Source organism: Aquarana catesbeiana, linkage group LG03 (assembly GCF_042186555.1).
Source record: "Aquarana catesbeiana isolate 2022-GZ linkage group LG03, ASM4218655v1, whole genome shotgun sequence".
NCBI classification, from domain to species: domain Eukaryota; kingdom Metazoa; phylum Chordata; class Amphibia; order Anura; family Ranidae; genus Aquarana; species Aquarana catesbeiana.
The window spans coordinates 389,626,494-389,647,181 of NC_133326.1; positions in this window are offsets into that span (position 1 = coordinate 389,626,494).

Here is a 20,688-nt window from a genome sequence, read left to right on the forward strand (position 1 = left end):
CTTGTCTTTTCTGGGCTTCCAGAGGATGGTGTAGCTGGAGATGGATGCGTACCTTTAGGTGGGCTGGTCCTTTTCTGTGTTTTCCCCTTCTGAGATGGACGGTGAGAGATCCCAGGGGCCGGTGTGGATGATTAGCTGGCGCCATTTTGCTTATGTCCCATGGAGAAGAACTCTGTTACTGAGCAGCCATCTCGTTCTCCGGCTAGCTCCGTCCCTTTTTAGGGCATTTTTAAATCTCTCCATGTAGCCAGTCTTTTCAACCCTACTTAAAGTAATGGCTGGCACCCCTGCATTCTGTTAGATAATGCACCACTTTGCCCAGAAAATTGTTGCAATTACAAATGTTTAGGTATTCTCATGTTCATTTATTTTGTGTTAGTATGACACAAAAATGTGGAGAAACAAAAAGCCAAATCTGACACATTCCACGCAAAACTCAAAAAATGGACTGGTCAAAATTATTGGCATTCTCATTTAATATTTGGAAGCACACCCCTTGGAAAAAAATAACTGAAATCAATTGCTTCCTGTAACCATCAATTCGTTTCTTACACCTCTCTGCTGGAATTTTGAACCACTCTTCTTTCGACAACTACTGCAGGTCTCTCAGATTGGAAGGGTTCCCCCTGCTATTTTGAGATCTCCCCACGAGTGTTCTATGGGATTTAGATATGGACTCATTGCTGGCCAGTTCAGTACTGTCCAGCGCTTTGCCTTAAACCATTTCTGGCTGCTTTTGACAAATGACCTCTGACGGAGGCCCAACTTTCTGATACTGGGCCCTACAATGCACCCCAGAATTCTTTGGTAGTCTTCAGATTTCAGCAGCAAAGCAACCACAAAACATTGGTGAACCTCAACCATGTTTGACTGTAGGGACTGTATTCTTTTCTTTAAAGGTCTCATTACTTTTTTTTGAAAACAGAATGATGGGCTTTACCAAAAAGCTGTAATTTTGTTTCACCTGTCCACAGCACATTCTTCCCCCAAAAAATTGGCTTCCTCAGGTAAGTTTTGGCAAACTCCAATCTGGCTTTTTTATGTTTCTGTGTTCTCCTGGGTCTCCTACCATAGTGTCCCTTTTCATTCAGATGGTGACTTAAAGTGCGAGATGACACAGTTGTACCCTGTCCCTAAAGGTCAGCTTGAATTTGTCTGGAACAATCCTTCATTGCAATCTTTGATACATTTTTCTCTTTTGTTTATGTCCAGGGAGATTAGCTACAGTGACATGGGCTGTAAACTTCTTTACAATGTTGGACACAGGAACATTAAAGTGGATGTAAACCCACTCTCATCCTTTCTAAAGTACTGCCATGGTTATCCCCTCCTGCATGTATCCTTACTTGTCAAATGTCTCCCCTTTGTCTGTTTTGAGCCCCGAAAAACTGCAAGTTCTGTGGGTGGGTCTGTTGATCTGCGCTCGGTGGGCAGAGTCGTGATGTCAGACTTCCCGCCCACCTCTACACTCCCCTTGGCAAGGCAGCGTCATGAGGATGCACAGGGGTGGCAGAGCACGTTCTTTGAAGAAGCAGAGCGCTAACGGCCCTCATATCACTCCTGCGCATGTGCACATACACAGCCGTCTGCATTTGACTCAACCTTTCTATTGTGTGTCTCAATGTGCCACACGGTGCATGGAGAAGAGAAAGAGCAACAAAGAATTATCTGAAGATTTGAGAACAAAAATTTTGGAAAATCATGGACAAGGTTACAAGTCCATCTCCTGAGATCATAAAGTGGATGTAAACCCCCAAAAAATAATTAAGACTCATACCTGGTACAGCAGAGCATGTCATTTCATTTTCATCTGTGCCCAGTCGTGCCACGAAGAGTTAGTGTGGATTTTAGAGAGCTGTGTGGTAGCTGCGAGAGGCAGAGACACGCTCGTGCATGAGAAGGAAATCACCTGTCAGTCCCAGCAAGGGGGAAGAAATGGACCCCTTTTTGAACTAGTTGCTGGTGTGATTTCTATATTGTCCGCACCTGTTATATGTTAAAGTGAGTTTAATTACAAATTACAGGAACATCACAAACTTGGAATGCAACAGTTTTAAGAGGGTGACAATAATTTGGTCCAGTCCATTTTTTCGGAGTTTTGAGTGGAATGTGGCAGATTTGGCTTTTTGTTTCTCCACTTTTTTTGTGTCATACCAATACAAAAAAAATAAACACGAAAATGCTTAAACATTTGCAACAATTTTCTGGGCAAAGTGGTGCATTATCTGACAGAAATGCTCAAGCTTTTTTCAGCAAAAATCATGGACTGTGAAAAAGTCTTGGAGAACAGTACGGGACACTGGAATGTTTTTATATGACTACTACCTTCAGGTGATTGGACACTAGCAAATAGAACCGTAAGATCCCTAATATAACCCCTTCCACTGACAGTTATCCTCAGTTTTGAGCCGTGGAGCGTAGATCGCTCCGGTTTCCTGTTTTTAAACACTGTTTTCGCTTTTAATGATTTTTATTAAATGTGAGTACCCATCAGTATTATTAATACATTTTTGGATATTTGTACGGTATCACACTATGGAGTCTCTTTCCTCTCTACATGTGGGCAACATCTAAGAGGTTAACAGTGAGGAGACCACTTACATCGCAGACAAAGAGGCACTTGGAGAACACAGGACAGGAAGTTTCCTCCCACTCCACAGGCTACACAGTGGCTCATACTGTGAAGGTGAAATACCTCCTTGTGGGGTGAATAATAGCGGTGAGTGCGTTTCTTATGGGGCACTGTTTTCCAAGAAGCACAGAACAATTTGAAGGAGCACATTGACACTTTATTGGACTTTTTTTATACACCAGGGTTTAAGGACAGTATATGCATATTTCTGAACCCAGTTTCACAGCAACAATATACACCAGTCATATATGTTAGATTTTTTTTTGCACAGAAATGTCACTTTGAATTGCAGGTTTTGCACAGGATTGTGTTTATTTTATTTTATTTTTGTTTGAACATAACAATATATATTATATATAAGCGGTTAGGAAGTTTACACAGTAGGATTTTTTTGTGGATTTTTGTGAATATACAAATATTTATTTTCTGCACTTTTATTGTCACTTTTTTCACTAAATGCACCTGTGACACACACCCCTAAAGTATTAGAGGTTTTAGGCCACCTCTTAATAAGAGCAGCGCCATACCTATCCCCTCTTTTTCACATGATGTCCACCAACTCCAACAGATCCCCCTGTTGCAAGGATACTATGATTGACCTGGCTGATTCCATACAATCTTTTGGATTCAAGGGAAGGCATTCAGACACTTCAGTACCGGGATAAGATGCTTTTGGAACCGTGAACAGGTTGGAGTGAAAACCCTGATCCCTCTCCTATGCAGGCACAGGAATAATTACCCATGAGGTGAGCAGTTGCTCATAAGCACCATGCAGATACTCTAGTTTTTGTGGATACGAAGGTAGGTTTGTAGACAAGAATCGGGGAGGAGAGAGAGAGGGAAACTAGCTTGTACCCACTGGAGACGACATCCCTGACCCTGAGCTCTGGAATCCAGGCATCTGAGAAAGCTGACAGATGTCCCCTAATTGAAGAAGTGAGGGTGCCTGTCACTTATTTGGGGGGGCTTAGAACTGGGTTTAGCCGGCTTGAGAGCCCAAGGCTTGTGGCAAAATGAGGTGCTGGGCTTAGACTTAGAGGAAGAAGTCTGGGAGAAACAAAAGGAACTCTTTCTAAACCCAGAAGAAAAGGATTTGTTTACAAGAGCTAAGGCTTTCTTTTTGCTAGACAAAAGTATGCTTTCTACCTTCGATCTCCTAAATAAAAGTCTGGTAGACCAGCTGTCTCCTGCGCCGTCCAGTCCCCTCCCCTAGGGGAGGGGACTGGACAGCGCAGGAGACAGCTGGCCTACCTTATGAAGTAGGAGCACACGATCTCATCCATGGCTTGGCGCTATTAAGGCACGCTATAGATCGGTGCACTAACGCACCAGACCCATGTGAGTACCCTATAATAGGGCTTTGTTTGCAGTAAATAAAATCTTTTAAAACGGTATCACACTAAGGAGTTTCTTTTTGATATTTATATGTGAGGAGGCTACATCTTTGAGCAGTGTTTGGACCTTGCAATCTGACCTGGAATCCGTTTTGATGATACATAAGCGTGTATTGACCAAACTTAATTGCAAGGTCACACGCTCTGAGGTGAGCAGCCATTACCTTGGGGTGGGGAGCACCTGAGTGTAATCACTGCTGCAGATCGCTATATTGACAGTCGCCTATCAAGTCACGTTTAATATTGCTGTATTATAGAAAACTGAAAACTAATCCTGGTTGTTCAGAGTATCACAGACTTAGATGCACATGAGCACTTTATGGATCACTTTTGTATTAATATTTATATTTTATGAAATGTGTGTATATTCATGCTATATGATGTTGAAAGCTGAATGATGACTTTAGTCGCTTATATATTATTATTATATTCTTGGATTTGATTTTATAGGCACATCACTTTAGATAATTTTCTTTTTAAGGTTTTTGCTGCAGGTTCAGCAGATCATTAAGGGGATAGCACAGCACATGATGTATTTATCTATCTGTGATTCTCACACGTTAGTATGGGACGTGATTAGTGCTAGCAGCTTTCATTATATATATTTGTAACGAGCCCCTGCTCGCTCGGTTCCACTCTCCCGACACTCCTCTGTGGCTATAGAATCAGATTGCAGATCGCAACATCTGATGGTTCGGTCATCCGATGCTCCGGGACTGGAACTAAAAGCTATGTGCTGTTCTAATCCAGTTGTGTAGCTCAGAACAAACATCAGGCAGGCTGTATGTAAGTTCAACCAGGAATCTCTTTTATTGAAAGGATTACAGGCTCTTTTATACAGTAAAAGAGTAGGTGCATACCTCCTGCTCATAGTACTCTGAACATAAACCTGTGACCAGAAACCTAATTAACATGGGCTAATTAACTAATCCCTTTAGACAGCCTAGATGACTCAGACATGACCTTTAGGCCAGACTGGCCGTCTTGTAGCTCAGAAAACCCAATCAACATTATCACAAATCAACACCGAACTCTTCTTCACACAATAGCAGAGTTAATTAACACAAACAACAATGGGGATCTAATGACTCTTAGATCCCATACTAGACTTATTTACAATACACATTCTAGCAGGCAAGAGACAGACAGGTGGCTGGAATTGACATCAGCATCTCCTAACAGTATTTGTCCCAGCATTATGAATCAGCCAGTATTTCTAATATGGCAAATCCAGGGTCCCCAGAGTCTGTGTGTCCTGGGGGACCAGGACCCGAATCCACAGTAATATCACCTCAAGGGTCCCCAGGCATACAGCTCACAAAGAGCACCGTTTCCCCCAAATGCCAGGGCCCACGATCGATCGGCAAGAGGCTAGCATTCAGTCCCCTCCAAAAGTCTCTCTCCCGGCTAGGTCTGTCACATTTCTCCCCTTTCGGCAGGAGACTAACACAGGAGGAGACCCCAGACGGGTTGACTCCGAAGTTAGTCAGTAGTTCTAGTCCTCTAATGCCTGTACCCACACAGTACCCCAAACAAATTGTTCCAAACAAAGCATTACTCACCCAGCCAACCTCTGCCTCTCTCAGAGAACATATCTGCCGCTGGGGAGAGGCCTGGACTGGCCCTTCTCCCTGGAGTCCTTTCTGCCGCTGGAGAGAAGACAGGGTGTCTGGGCTTACTCCGTCATGCTGTTGGGGATCTGGGTCGACTGCCCAGCATCCCTGGGGTATATAGGTGGAGACTGAAGTCCCATCCACCTTCACAGGAAATCCATCCTCTGTTAGTTGAGGGCAGAGTCCAGCAGTACTCGGCCCTGTTGCCAGCCCTTCTGCTGGAAACCCCACACCATCTGCTCCGGCTAACTGTTGGGGAGGGAGGCCGACTGCCCCGCCTCCCTGGAACTCTGTAGTTGTTGCCGATGCTGGGCAGAGGTTGGTAGCACTCTGCCCTGTTGCCAGCACTTCTGGGGACTCCGCATCCTCCGCTCCAGCTAACCGTTGGGGCAGGAGGCTGGCTTCCTCCACTCCCAAACTGTGTAGCTGCCATTGGGGAGGTGAGCTGGCTGCTTCCTTTTCCATTCCCCCATCTGGATGTTGGGCTAGGTCTGTCACAACATTGTCATATATAAATATATACATGTCATTGTATACTATTATAAGATAGGGGAACTTTAATTTGGTAGCTCGCAAGACCTTTACTATTTTTTTTGTTTAACAGTACTGGAGAGGAAGAAAATGCGGAATAAGGATAAATGCCTCTGCTGTCCATTCTCCATCCAACCCATCAGGGTACTCACAATAGTGTGGTAAGGGAAGGGTTAAAACTGCCCTAAAGGAGTTAATATAGGCATCCCACAGTAGTAATGTGCTATCCTGAGGAAAAAATTAGACTGCAAAAAGCACTGTTAACAGTGACCATAGCAACACATCCTCCTGAAATGAACTTGTTTATAAACAATAGAAAGGTTGTAAAAAATTGTTCAATCTCTGTGTTTTACAGATTATGCTAACTAAGCAGGGTAATAACTTCACAAAGGATATAGCAACTTTACAACAATACCTAGTTAAAGTAGAGGGGTGGGCAGCTATATGACGAATGAGGTTCAATGTAGGAAAATATAAAATAATGCACTTGGGAGCAAAAAGTATCCATGCATGTTATACGCTAGGGGGAGAACCTCTGGGGGAACTGAGGAAGGACAAAGGATCTGGGGGTCTAAGTAGATTCAGCAATCACATGCAATGCCAAGCTGCAGCAAGCAGGACCAGCAGACTGTTAGCATGCATTAAAAAGGGTATTTACTCAAGCAATAGAACTATAATCCACAGTGGCTAAGTGGTTATCACTTCTGCCTGACAACAGTAGGGTCATTGGTTGGAATCACAACCATGGCACTCAACCTGACTGCAGTTGCATGTTCTCCCTGTGTCTGTGTGGATTTCCTCCCACATTCCAAAGACATGCTGGTAGGTTATTTGGCACCTGTCCGAGTTGGTCCTTGTTCTAAGTGTGTCTAAAAAGTTTAGTGAATGGTATCAGAAAACAATACAGAAGAAACAAACAAATTACCTTTATTGGCCTTCAAAATAATCAACATCCTTCACAACACACTTTTGTCAATGTTAATACAGTTTCTGGAAACTGTCATCCAAGGCCTCTTTAGAAATGGATTGCAGAACCACTGTCACACATTCTTGGATTGCCACCATGTCCACAAAATGTGCGATCAACATTGTCTTGACCTTGGACCTTTGCAGGCAACTTTTTGGGTCGCAGGGAAGATGGTGAACGCCATTCCATCGATTGCTGATTGGATTCCAGACTGAACTGGTAGCACTAGGTCTCATCCCCTGTGACAATGGTTCACAGAAAGGATGGATCCTGCTCACACATGGTAATGACATTTCCAGAGCTTTCCATCCGTCCATCTGTCTGTTTCCATCTGTTTTATTTCCTGTTCGTATGTCAGCTTGTGTGGCACAGATCTTTGGCTTGCCCAAATCTTCGCGGACAATGGTGCATACCGTGTCCTTGCTAATGCCCAATTTCTCTGCTATCAATCGTAGAGTCAGTCACCAATCTCGTGCCAGCATTTGTCTCACTCGCTTGTTCATGTCTGGGGTTCTTGTCGACAGCCAATCCAAATATGGCTCATCCCCAGTCTTTTCCTTCCCGTCGTGAAAGCATTTGATCGTAAACACATTTTCTGCTCATGATTTCCGTCCTGCACACTTCCACCAACATATCATGCGTCTCAGTTGCCATTTTCCCCAATTTGTAGCAGAACTTTATATTCACTCAGTGCTCCATTGCACTGTGACCCTACCTCTAACACTGACTACGTTCGGCTGCCCACAGCGGGTTTACCTTGATTGTCACGTGTACACCATGCTAGGTGGTGCTTCTGACCGTGTCTCTGGATAGCCACGTGCATGCTAGCGCACCTGGCCCATGATGCCGTTGAGATATCCCACCATACACCAAACTTTTTAGACACACCTTGTACGAATGAGTTAGGGACCTTAGATTGTAAGCTCCTTAAGGGAAGGAACTGCTGTGAATGTACAATATAAATGCAAAGTGCTGCATAAATTGTTGGCGCTATATACACACACTAGCCACTTTTTTAGGTACACTTTGCTAGTACCGGGTTTGGACCCCCCTTTTACCTTGACATGATAGCATCACACAGTTACTGCAGATTTGTCGGCTGCACATCTATGATGCAAATCTCCCGTTCCACCACATCACAAAGGTGTTCCATTGGATTGAGATCTGTTGACTGTGGAAGCCATTGGAGTACAGTGAACTTATTGTAATTTTCAAGAAACCAGTTTTAGATGATTTGATCTTTGTGACATGGTGCATTATCCTGCTGGAAGTAGCCATCAGGAGATGGGTACACTAGTCATAAAGGAATGGACAATACTCAGGTAGGCAGTACCTCCACACCATTATACCACCACCACCAACCTGAACTGTTGATACAAGGCAGGATGCATCCATGCTTTCATGTTGTTTACGCCAAATTCTGACCCAACCATCTGAAAGATGCAGCTAAAATCAAGACTCATCAGACCAGGAAATGTTTTTCCAATCTTCTATTGTCCAATTTTGGTGAGCCTGTGCGAACTGTAGCCTCAGTTTCCTGTTCTTAGCTGGCACCCGGTGTGGTCTTCTGTTGCCGTAGCCCATCTGCTTCAAAGTTCAATGTGTTGTGCATTTAGAGGTGGTATTCTGCATATCTTAGTTGTAATGAGTGGTTATTTGAGTTACTGTTGCCTTTCTAACATCTCAAACCAGTCTGCCCATTCTCCTCTGACATCATTAAGGCATTTTTATCCACACAACTGCTGCTCACTGGATATTTTCTCTTTTTCGCACCATTCTTTGCAAACCCTAGAGATGGGTGGCATGGGATGGCATGAAAATCCCAGTAGATCAGCAGTTTCTGAAATACTCAGACCAGCCCGTCTGGCACCAACAACCATACCACGTTCAAAGTCACTTAAATACCCTTTTCTCAAATTGTCTTCCAGGACAGCCCCTGAGATGTAGAGCTCCTACCCCTGGCACAGGAAACACATTAACCAAACAACTTAAAAGGCAGTCCTCCAGGCCCACACTTCAGTATTAGTGTTTTCTCGGAAAGGATAGGTTGCATGTGAGAGGAACCTGAAGGAACTCTAGGTCTCAGGGGTTGGCCAATGGAGCTTCCTAAAAAAATTTCAGCTGTTCCTTTCCTCTACCTGGCATGATCCCTACCTGGGGAAGTGGAGTCGGGCTATGCCCCTGCCTGCCTTCAGCCCTCAAATAGAGAGGAGGACCACTGAATACTGGCTGCCAGCCCCCTCTTGTGGATGTTGGCTGGATCGGCATTCCCCGCTGGGTGGGGAGGATGTTGAGTGTGTCACTTCCTGAGAGGGCGGAGTAGGTGTGCTCCATGCTGGTTAGAGCGGATAATGCATTGGCATTAGGAGGAGGTTTCCCTTTGAGGAGGGATGTGCTGGCCCTACTGATGTCATCAGCAGGCACTGGAGGCTTGTGGTTCTGGCCTCATTAGCAGCGCTGGTGGCGGGAATAGCAGGCTTGGAAAAAAATAGTGGCTTGAAAAAAAAAACATCCAGCGGTTTACCACCGCTTTAATGTCTTTCCTCCAGTGACTCAGTTCCTGCTAACAGTGTGAATGATGGGCGATGAGCCCTCTCACCAGTCCCTGGAGTGCAGTTGCAAGCTTTCTTTGTAGAATCAGAGCCCTGTTCTCTCTCTCTTGCTAGGATGCCTCCAAGGTCCAGCTGTGGGAAGCAGAAGGTGAGAGGACAATCTGGTTTCCCTGCGGCAATGGTGAATGTACAATCTCTGTGGTCTGTGCCGTGTGGGCCAGGGTGTCTCTCTTCCTGGGCCACTGGCTCAGTCCTGCTGGTCTGGCATCTCAGCAGTCTGTCAGCAGGCAGCAGATGTTCACTCTTTAGTTCCCATGGCACCAAGAAAGCAAAGTTTCCTGGGCAGTTTGGTAAAAGCCCTCACACCACTTCTGCTGCTTGGTGTCTCTCTGGAACTGTAGTTTAAAAAGTCCATTGGCTGCTGTCTCAAACAACTCCATGATTATCAGCACTCTGCATAGAAGTCTATAGGCTGGCTTGGCTATGGCTCTCCCCCTGCTTGTTGGAGGGTATAGTGCAGCATAAAATCAACACCACAGCAGAGCTGGCTACATACTCCTCCCACAAAAAATCTTTGGCCCTCAAAGATGGGAAGAAGTCAGTGAAACACATAGCATCTATAGCATTAACTTAGCTTAAGCAATTGACTAAATATACACAAAGGTTAACATGCACACCAACCTAAATAATTCATTAACAACTGAATTCAACAAGAGATCCTCCCAACAACCACCAGGAGTCCATTAATGTGGAGATGGATCACCTAGGTGTGTCAGTGTGTCAGAGGGTAAGGGTAGATTGCCTCCTACCAAAACTTGTAGTTAGGACGGTTGGCTTGTCATTAGTCTGTTGAGTAGTGTAAATGATTTCTTCTGCACTTTCTCCCAGCATGTATGTCTTTTAATGGGCTGAATGGCTCGTTTTGTTTGCAGTCCCAGATTTTTAGTAGCTTCATCTGTTTCTGTGATTGACTTTTTGTGTGTTGAGTCAGTCTTTGTCTTCTGCTGTAGGTGGCATGGCAGGGACCTCTGGGGACTCTAATGGTTTGTTCCCTTTGCTAGGAAAGGTGTAGTGGCCTCTTCGGATGGTGAGGGCCACACTCAGTCTATGCCCATCTCTTCTTCTTTACTGTGTTAGCTGTGTTTAAAATGGTGTCTTGAGACCAAGTTGGTGGACAGGGTCTGCAAGAAACCATAGGAGGACATCTGAACTGCTGCCACTATGGGCAATAAATAGTTACATCGTTACATAGTAGGTGAAGTTGCAAAAAGACACAAGTCCATCAAGTCCAACCTATGTGTGTGATTATATGTCACTATTACATTGTATATCCCTTTATGTTGTGGTCGCTCAGGTGCTTATCTAATAGTTTTTTGAAACTATCGATGCTCCCTGCTGAAACCACCGCCTGTGGAAGGGAATTCCACATCCTTGCTGGTCTTACAGTAAAGAACCCTCTATGCAGTTTAAGGTTAAACCTCTTTTCTGGTGGCCACATGTCTTATTAAACTCCCCTCTGCGGAAAAGTTTTATCCCTATTGTGGGGTCACCAGTATGGTATTTGTAAATTGAAATCATATCCCCTCTTAAGTATCTCTTCTCCAGAGAGAATAAGTTCAGTGCTCATAACCTTTCTTCATAACTAATATCCTCCAGTCCCTTTATTAGCTTTGTTGCCCTTCTCTGTACTCGCTCCATTTCCAGTACATCCTTCCTGAGGACTGGTGCCCAGAACTGGACAGCATACTCCAGGTGTGGCCGGACCAGAGTCTTGTAGAGTGGGAGAATTATCACTTTATCTCTTGAGTTAATCCCCTTTTTAATGCATGCCAATATTCTGTTTGATTTGTTAGCAGCAGCTTGGCATTGCATGCCATTGCTGAGCCTATCATCTACTAGGATCCCCAGGTCCTTTTCCATCCTTGATTCCCCCAGAGGTTCTCTCCCCAGTGAGTGGATTGCATTCATATTTTTGCCACCCAAATGCATTATTTTACATTTTTCCACATTAAACCTCATTTGCCATGTAGTTGCCCACCCCATTAATTTGTTCAGATCTTCTTGCAAGGTTTCCACATCCTGCCGAGAAGTTATTCACCTGCTTAGCTTAGTATCGTCTGCAAATACAGAGATTTACCCCATCCTCCAGGTCTTTTATGAACAAATAAAATAGGATTGATCCCAGCACAGAACCCTGGGGGACCCCACTTTCCACCCCTGACCATTCTAAGTACTACCCATTTATCACCACCCTCTCAACTCACCCTTGTAGCCAGTTTTCAATCCATGTACTTGCCCTATGCTCCATGCCAATGGACCTTACTTTGTACAGTAAACGTTTATGGGGAACTGTGTCAAATGCTTTTGCAAAATCCAGATACACCACGCTTATGGGCCTTCCTTTATCTAGATGGCAGCCCACCTCCTCATGGAAGGTTAGTAGATTGGTTTGGCAAGAACAATTCTTCATGAATCCATGCTGATTACTGCTAATGATACTGTTTTCATTACTAAAATCTTGTATATAGTCCCTTATCATCCCCTCCAAGAGCTTGCATACTGTTGATGTTAGGCTAACTGGTCTGTAATTGCCAGGGATATATTTTGGCCCTTTTTTAAATATTGGTGCTATATTGGCTTTTCTCAAATCAGCTGGCACCATTTCAGTCACTAGAATGTCAGCAAAAATTAGGAACAATGGTCTGGCAATTACTTGACCGAGTTGACTTATTAATGTTAAGTTTTCCAAATCTATTTCCAATTCTGTCCTCTGTTAGCCATGGGGGTGCTTCCTGAGATGAGGATAAACACTGCAGTTTTGGTTACTGAAGCCCCCCGATTCCCTCCTGTAGACTGAGGAGAAGAATAAATTCAATACCTTCGCCATCTCTCTATCCTTAGTAACCAGATTCCCTTCATCATTCTTTTTGGGGCCAATAAGGTCTGTCCTCCCTCTTTTACTGTTTATAAACTTAAACAATTTCTTGGGATTTTTTTGCTCTCCTCCATGTGTCTTTCGTGTTCTTAGCCGCCCTAATTGCACCCTTACATTTCTTGTTGCATTCTTTGTAAAGTCTGAATGCTGATGATGATCACTCAGCCTTGTATTTCTTGAAGGCCTTCTCCTTTTTTGTTTTTTTATGCATTTTTACATTGGAGTTAAGCCATGCAGGACTTTTGTTCGCTCTTTTAAATTTATTTCCCAATGGGATGCACTGGATAATGCCCTTATTTATTATGCTCTTAAAGCAAACCCATCTCTCCTCCATGTTTTTTGTTCCTAAGATTTTATCCCAAGCTAGCAAGGTTTGTAGTTTAGGGAAGTTGGCTCTTTAGAAATTCAGTGTCTTTGCATTCCCGTTTGTTTCCTATTTGTGTGATTTATACTGAAGCTAGTTGACCTGTGATCACGGTTTCCTAAATTGCCCCTTATTTCCACATCCGTGATGAGGTCTGTATTGTTGATAACCAGTAGGTCTAGTAACGCTTTGTTTCTAGTTGGCGCCTCTACCATCTGACCAATGAAATTCTCCTGTAAGACATTTAGGAACTGGCGAGCCTTAGATGAATGTGTGTTTCCTTCCGCCCAATCTATGTCTGGATAATTAAAATCCCCCATTATGATGACACTTCCCATCCTTGCTGCTAATCCAAATTGTGATAGGAGATCCGTCTCCCCCTCCTCCCTCAGGTTAGGGGGCCTATAGCATACTCCCAGTATCATTTTCCCCTTAGTTTCATCCCTTTGGAGCTCTATCCATAAGGATTCCACCTCCTCCCTAGCTCCCTTAGTCCCTCACATTAACTTGTACACTATTCTTGATATACAAACATACCCCTCCCCCTTTTTTACCCTCTCTATCCCTGCGATAAAGGGAATACCCTTGAATGGTTGCAAGCCAATCATAAGAGCTGTTCAACCAAGTCTCTGAAATTCCCACAAAATCTAAATCCTCCTCATACAACAGTATCTCTAGTTCTCCCATCTTGTCCGCCAGGCTCCTGGCATTGGTGAACATGCCACGTAGTTTCAAAAAAGGGGGGATTTGGGACTTTAAATGGGGCACATATGTGGTGTGCCTCCATCCCTACACATATAAATAACAAAGGGTAGGTGGGACTTTAAATGAGGTTGCTGACATTGTGGAGGTATATTGGAAAAAGTTATACATTTATTGATCATAAAAAGAGGTATAAAAATATGATGATGTTAAAGACCACATTAACAGTAGGTATATACATTAATATGTAATCCACCCACACATCTTCATGCTCGTGTGGCATGGACAAAAAAGATACATAAGTATATATCAGCTCTAAAACAATTACATTGCATGAATTCATATAAGTACATATAACATATGAGCAGCACTAGCGACAGAGTAAGAATATAAAGGACATTAGAACCCTACTTAATAGATGGATGAAATCGAAATTGATAAGTCTATTGCAGACACGTATCAGCATCACATGAGACCGACGCGTTTCGTGTAAGAACACTCTTCAGGGGCGGATGCTCGAGTATATCTATAGGGTGTAATAGAATAAAAGTAGTCTAATTGTAACTAAAAATATCAGGAAAAGGCACGTTGGCCCATCCTGAGTACTTACATAGGGTCCAATAGGATGAAATCCGGCGACCATAAGGTCAAGGCCCCACAAACTGTCACTCCTGGGAGCTGAGGTAATATCGAGCCATGTGCAGCAAGGCGTACATACATAATCCCCTCGAGATCACATGACACGAGTTGCTTATTCATAGGAAGCACAGAGTAGACCAGTGATGACTGCCTAAAAGTGAATGAAGAGCGTAATGTCAGTGTGTTGATGGTAAAAATGAGTCTGAATGGAAATAATGAATGTGATTAAACATGACGATGATAAGTGAGAAAGTGAGTGTGTGAACTGTGAGGAATGGACAAAAAAATCATGAGAAAGAGTGAAAGGAGAAAAAAAAAAGAAAAAGGCCACTGAACAAAACAAACAAACCCAAATGGTCAAAAACAAGAAGAAAAATGACAAAGCATTGTGTAACGTGGCATAGTAAGGATCATATATGTGTGGCAAGAAGGAGTGTGGCGTCTTCAAATGAGAAGCAACAAGACCATGTCAGGGGAGGAAAACATACATATAGGCCCTGTACACGTGCACGGCGGCACGTACCAGCATCACACTAGCACGGCGTGGACAGGGAGGGGCTCCAACAGAGGCGGTAAATACTGCCCGCGGCAGACACCCTTGTTTCCCAGCCACGATGGCCAAAATGGAGATCACGTGTTCTGCGTGATGACGCCAAGAGTGACATCAAACACAAGGCAGGATGCATGGCTCCGATGTGCTGTGGGTGCCCGCCCACTGCCCCACACAGCTCCCTGCCCCAAACAGGGTGACAGGGAGGGGGCAACACGCAGCGCGCTGCGCAGCTCCTGGGCACAAGCAAAAAGGGGATGCTGGATAACAGAGGCCGCAAACTACCCTAAAAAAATTAATAGTACTGCGCAATTGTGCTGCAAAATCTCATGGACACACTTGTGATTATTTCCAGAGTGTGCAAGAACCGGACATGGTACATTACCGATGTAAGGTATCTATGATAGGTAGTGTCCGAAGTGGAGCTTGTGTGCTGAGGATTCAGGCGAAAATTTAGTCAGGCAGATCAGGATGGCAACAGATCAGGCAAGTGGTACACGATCGTAATCCAGAGATTGGGCAGGCAAGCAAAGGTCATACACAAGCTGGCGGTGAAGTACAAAATCAGCTGGCTAGAGAGTAGTCAGGAATTCAGGCAGAAGTTTAAACACGGTATTCAGAGTCAAAAAGCAGTCAAAACACCCAGGAACTAGTCCAAACAAACGGGCACTGAGAGATAGGAAGTGCTGCTATTTATAGGCTGCTTTGATTGTAGATTGTCCACAGCTGGCAGCAGGTGGGGCTAGTGAGTCCAAGGTAATGCATCAAACTAAGAGAACATAGCTATAACTCCAGAGCTCCTCTGATGCACAACAAGTAAGACTGGAGCTGTGGTACCAGGAACATCCTGCTTCAAATACACCCAGGTACATGACAACCTCTCAGGACTTGCAAACCTCTCACTGGGGTGGCAGGGGAACACTGCCCACCCAGTCAGCAACCTCCATCCCTATTGTATAGAAAAAAGGGGGGATTTGGGACTTTAAATGAGGCACATATGTGGTGTGCCTCCATCCCTAACACATATAAATAACAAAGGGTAGGTGGGACTTTAAATGAGATTGCTGACATTGTGGAGGTATATTGGAAAAAGTACAAATTTATTGATCATAAAAAGATGTATAAAAGCATGACAATGTTAAAGACCACATTTAACATTGTCATGCATTTATACAACTTTTTATGATCAATAAATTTGTACTTTTTCCAATAATGGTGGTTATGACTAAGGCCTTATAGGCTGAAACGCGTCAACTGTTCTTATTTGCGTTTGGCACTGTGGCTTGTCAATATATATTATACTTCTTAAGAGCAATCATTGGAGTGCGGATCATCTTTTCCTCACTTTTTCCAATATACCTCCACAATGTCAGCAACCTCATTTAAAGTCCCACCGACCCTTTGTTATTTATATGTTATTTATATGTTATTTATTTATATGTTATATGTGTTAGGGATGGAGGCACACCACATATGTGCCTCATTTAAAGTCCCAAATTCCCCTCTTTTTTCTATACAATAGGGATGGAGGTTGCTGACTGGGTGGGCAGTGTTCCCCTGCAGCCCCAGTGAGAGGTTTGCAAGTCCTGGGTGGTAATGTACCATGTCCGGTTCTTGCACACTCTGGACATAATCACAAATGTGTCCATTAGTTTTTTCAGTACAATTGCGCAGTACTATTCATTTTTTGAGGGTAGTTTGCGGCCTCTGTTATCCAGAGTCCCCTTTTTGCTTGTGCCCGGGAGCTGTGATGTGCTCTGCATGTCGCCCCTCCCTCTCACCCTATTTGGGGCGGAGAGCTGTTTGCGGCAGCGGGTGGGCACCCACAGCGCATCGGCGCCACGTATCCTGCCTCACGTGTGACGTCACTCTTGGCGTCATCACACGGAGAATGTGATCTCCATCTTAGTCGTCATGGCTGGGAAACATGGGCGTCTGCCACAGACGGTGTTTACCGCCTGTGTTGGAGCCCCTCCCTGTCCATGCCGTTATAGCGTGACGCTGGTACGTGCTGCCGTGCACGTGTGCGGGGCCTATATGTATGTTTTCCTCCCCTGACACGGTCTTGCTTCTCATTTGAAGACGCCACACTCCTTCTTGCCACACATGTATGATCCTTACTAGGCCATGTTACACATTGCTTTGTCATTTTTCTTCTTGTTTTTGACCATTTGGGTTTGTTTGTTTTGTTCAGTGGCCTTTTTCTTGTTTTTTCCCCTTTCACTCTTTCTCATGCTTTTTTGTCCATTCATCAAAGTTCACACACTCACTTTCTCACTTATCATCGTCATGTTCACTCACATTCATTATTTCCATTTAGACTCATTTTTACCATCAACACACAGACATTACACTCTTCATTCACTTTTAGGCAGTTATCACTGATCTACTCTGTGCTTCCTATGAATAAGCAACTTGTGTCCTGTGATCTAGGGATTCTGTATGTACGCCTTGCTGCATGCGGCTCGATATTACCTCAGCTCCTGGGAGTGACAGTTTGTGGGGCCTTGACCTTATGGTCGCCGGATTTCATCCTATTGGACCCTATGTAAGTACTCAGGATGGGCCAACGTGCCTTTTCCTGATATCTTTAGTTACAACTAGAGTAATTTTATTCTACTACACCTTATAGATATACTCGAGCATCCGGCCCTGAAGAGTGTTCTGACACGAAACACATCAGGCCCATGTGATGCTGATACATGTCTGCAATAGACTTATCAATTTCGATTTCATCCATCTATTAATTATAATTCTAATGTCCTCTATATTCTTACTCTGTCGCTAGTGCTGCTCATATGTTATATGTACTTACAGTCAGGTCCATAAATATTGGGACATCGACACAATTCTAATCTTTTTGGCTCTATGCACCACCACAAGGGATTTGAAATGAAACAAACAAGATGTGCTTTAACTGCAGACTTTCAGCTTTAATTTGAGGGTATTTACATCCAAATCAGGTGAATGGTGTAGGAATTACAACAGTTTGTATATGTGCCTCCCACTTTTTAAGGGACCAAAAGTAATGGGACAATTGGCTGCTCAGCTGTTCCATGGCCAGGTGTGTGTTATTCCCTCATTATCCCATTTACAAGGAGCAGATAAAAGGTCCAGAGTTCATTTCAAGTGTGCTATTTGCATTTGGAATCTGTTGCTGTCAACTCTCAATATGAGATCCAAAGAGCTGTCACTATCAGTGAAGCAAGCCATCATTAGGCTAAAAAAACAAAAGAAACCGATCAGAGAGATAGCAAAAACATTAGGTGTGGCCAAATCAACTGTTTGGAACATCCTTAAAAAGAAAGAACACACCGGTGAGTTCAGCAACATCAAAAGACCCGGAAGACCACGGAAAACAACTGTGGTGAATGATCGAAGAATTCTTTGCCTGAAGAAGAAAACACCCTTCACAACAGTTGACCAGATCAAGAACACTCTCCAGGAGGTAGGTGCATGTGTGTCAAAGTCAACAATCAAGAGAAGACTTCACCAGAGTGAATACAGAGGGTTCACCACAAGATGTAAACCATTGGTGAGCCTCAAAAACAGGAAGGCCAAATTAGAGTTTGCCAAACAACATCTAAAAAAGCCTTTACAGTTCTGGAACAACATCCTATGGACAGATGAGACCAAGATTAACTTGTACCAGAGTGATGGGAGGAGAAGAGTATGGAGAAGAAAAGGAACTGCTTATGATCCAAAGCATACCACCTCATCAGTGAAGCATGGTGGTGGTAGTGTCATGGCGTGGGCATGTATGGCTGCCAATGGAACTGGTTCTCTTGTATTTATTGATGATGTGACTGCTGACAAAAGCAGCAGGATGAATTCTGAAGTGTTTTGGGGTAATATTATCTGCTCATATTCAGGAAAATGCTTCAGAACTCATTGGACGGCGCTTCACAGTGCAGATGATCAATGACCCGAAGCACACTGTGAAAGCAACCAAAGAGTTTTTTAAGGGAAATAAGTGGAATGTTATGCAATGGCCAAGTCAATCACCTGACCTGAATCCGATTGAGCATGAATTTCACTTGGTGAAGACAAAACTGAAGGGAAAATGCCCCAAGAACAAGCAGGAACTAAAGACAGTTGCAGTAGAGGCCTGGCAAAGCATCACCAGGGATGAAACCCAATGTCTGGTGATGTCTATGCATTCCAGGCTTCAGGCAGTAATTGACTGCAAAGGATTTGCAACCAAGTATTAAAAAGTGAAAGTTTGATGGATGATTGTTAATCTGTCCCATTACTTTTGGTCCCTTAAAAAAGTGGTAGGCACATATACAAACTGTTGTAATTCCTACACCGTTCACCTGATTTGGATGTAAATACCCTCAAATAAAGCTGAAAGTCTGCAGTTAAAGCACATCTTGTTTGTTTCATTTCAAATCCATTGTGGTGGTGTATAGAGCCAAAAAGATTAGAATTGTGTCGATGTCCCAATATTTATGGACCTGACTGTATAAGAGTTCATGCAATACATTTGTTTTAGAGCTGATATATACTCATGTATCTTTTTGTCCACGCCACACGAGCATGTAGATGTGTGGGTGGATTACATATTAATGTATATACCTACTGTTAATGTGGTCTTTAATATCGTCATGCTTTTATATCTTTTTATGATCAATAAATTTGTACTTTTTCCAATATACCTCCACAATGTCAGCAACCTCATTTAAAGTCCCATCTACCCTTTATTTATATGCCACGTAGTTTAGACCAGTTTTGGTGCTTGATCTTTAATAGGCCCATCTTCCTTTCTGGGTGAATATGATAAGTTGGCAGTCTGGGCAGCTGTCAAAGTTCTTTTTGTTCTCATTGCCCCAGGCATCTGAGGCCCCCAGAGCTTTTTTATACATTGATTCAAGCTCTTTATTTGGTCATCTAGATATTCTGTGTAAGTTATTAAATCTAGGTAAGTACCAAAGGCCAGATCGACAGGTAATTAACAGCACGTACGGTAAATAGCCTGTGGCATCGTTTTCGGTGCCCCTATAAGTACGCACTGTAGCTGCAATGTGTCTGCTCCGATGCTGTTTCTTTTTGACAGAGATATCCAGAAGAGTGTTATTGAATCCTTTGGTCTGGGGGTCCCCTTGGAGGTGAAAGGGGGTTGTCATTGATTTCCAAATACTGAGCAGATTTAACAGTCTTTTAACAAGCTTACTCTTGAAGTCTTTTCCCTGATCAGAATGAATATACTGAGGCAGGCCATAGTGGACAAAGAACTTTTCCACAAGAATTTTTGCTACAGTTGAGGCCTGTTGGTTTTTGGTTGGGAATGCCTGGGTGTACCTAGTAAAGTGGTCAGTTACTACCAGGACATTTCCTTGCACACCAATCCCATTGATCCTTGACTTTGGAGGTTGCCCATAGCGGCAGCTCTGGTTAGCAAAATCTTCCGCTAAATGCATTTTAGGCAAGAATGACAGTAGCCTTCAAATTCAGTTCACATACAAGGCCAATAAAACTAGTCTTTACCTAACTTAACCACTTGCCGACCGCCTCACACCGATATACGTCGGCAGAATGGCACGGACAGGCAGAATCACGTACCCATACGTGATCTGCCTCCCGCGGGCGGGGGGTCCGGCAGGACCCCCCCCCGGTGCCAGCGGCGGTCGGCTTGTGACTGGGAGCGTTTAGAGATGAGGGGGAGGCCATCCGATCGTGGCCCCCCCCTCGCGATCGCTCCCAGCCAATGGGAATCCTCCCCTGCCTGTGTGTAGTACACACAGGCAGAGGATGTGATGTCATCTCTCCTCGGCTCGGCAGTTTCCGTTCCGGCGCCGAGGAGAGAAGA